Source organism: Brassica oleracea, chromosome C8 (assembly GCF_000695525.1).
Source record: "Brassica oleracea var. oleracea cultivar TO1000 chromosome C8, BOL, whole genome shotgun sequence".
Lineage (NCBI taxonomy): Eukaryota > Viridiplantae > Streptophyta > Magnoliopsida > Brassicales > Brassicaceae > Brassica > Brassica oleracea.
The window spans coordinates 1,217,815-1,219,609 of NC_027755.1; positions in this window are offsets into that span (position 1 = coordinate 1,217,815).

The following is a 1,795-nucleotide window of genomic DNA, read 5'->3' on the forward strand; positions in this document are numbered from 1 at the left end:
AAAACTTTTATTCATTAATAAAATAAGTTCAAAGCAATCAAAACATAGAAAACATAAAGCAAAGAACATGAAAACATAGATGTCTAATTCAACCTCATTCTTTTAACCAATCTTAAGTTTCATAATCCATAAGATCGTCTTCTTCATGATTGAAATCATCTTCACCATCTTAATAAGTCATATGAGCTTCAGGAATTCTTCCCTTTCAAACTCTCTTGGTAGAGGTCAACGAGATGTTTGGGAGTCCTACATGTCTTAGCCCAATGATTATCCATACCACATCTATGGCACACGGATTTGGTCGAGTTTTGTGGCTTGAAAGATGTACCACGGCCTTGGCCATGTCCACGGCCTCCAAAGGAGCCATGGCCATATGAGTTGCCTTGGCCTCGACTAAACGAGTTTCGGTATCGACCACCACGTCCATGCCATTTTCCACGACCACGGTTGTGTTGACTATTACTCTAGACATGGTTCGACTCTTTCTTAGCCTCTACGGTCGCATGTGCCTCAGTTAATGGGTTTGTTCCAAGAGATCTCAATTCACTGATGCTCATCAACAGTTCATTGTTCTGCTCAGTGCGCAAGAGACATGAGATCAGATTAGCATAAGTTGTGAAGCCCTTCTCACGGTACTGTTGTTGTAACAACACATTGCTTGTGTGGAAGGTGGAAAAAGTTTTCTCAAGCATATCCTTATCTGTTATATCCTCACCACACAGTTTCAATTTTGAAACTATTTTAAACAGTGCCGAGTTATACTCGTCCACGGACTTGTAGTCCTAGATTCTGAGATTTCTCCAATCATACAGAGCCTTTGGTAAGATCACCATTCTCTGGTGATCATATCTTGCTTTCAATTATGTCCAAAGGTCTAATGGATTCTCAATGGTCAGATACTGATCTTTGAGACTCTCAGTTAGATGATGGTGAATGATCAAGATGGCTTTGTATCGATCTTTCTCACTAGCATTATTGTCCTCGGTGATACACTCACCGAGTCCCTTGGTTTTCAGGATGATCTTAGCATCAAGTGCCCATTGCAAGTAATTATCTCCAGAGATATTTAGGGCAGCAAAATCCAAGTTGTTGATTTTCGACATCTGAAATCATATGTTTCATAATTTATATTTAAAAATGTTCAAGCGAATGCAATCAATATGCTCAAGCAATCCGAATTCTAGGTATGATGCAAATAGGTCATTTTTATATGATGCATACATGTTCAATCTTAGCATTCAGCTTCTATATGCAATCAGTTCGTACTATTATGCATGCATGATGCAAACAAGCTGCACGGCTACAATCTTAGCAAACGGTTTCAATGCAATCAATACAATGATTATTCGTTTTCAATCTTAGCAAACGGTTTTCTAAGAGTTCAATGTGTAATTGCAATCAAACAGTCGAGCAATGCAACAATTAGGGTTCATTCGAGAATGTATGAAAACTATCAATACTAGCCGGATCATTATCAAGACAAGAATGCATAAATCATTTAACCTAGCAAGCGATTTCTATTGCAATTCAAGCATTCGGTTTTAATCAATCAAACAATATAGCATTCGATTTTAATTTCAAGACGTTAGGGTTTCGATCAAACAATCAATACGACTTCAATTTGAAAATCATTCAATCGGTTTTATCAATTCAAACAACCAAATTCAAGAATGAGATTATCAATCCTAGCAATCAATTTCTATGTGATCAAATTCAATACAGTTTTAATTAATCAAGACTAGCATACTATATCCAAACATACAATCATTCAAACAATCAATTTCGATTCAAAGCA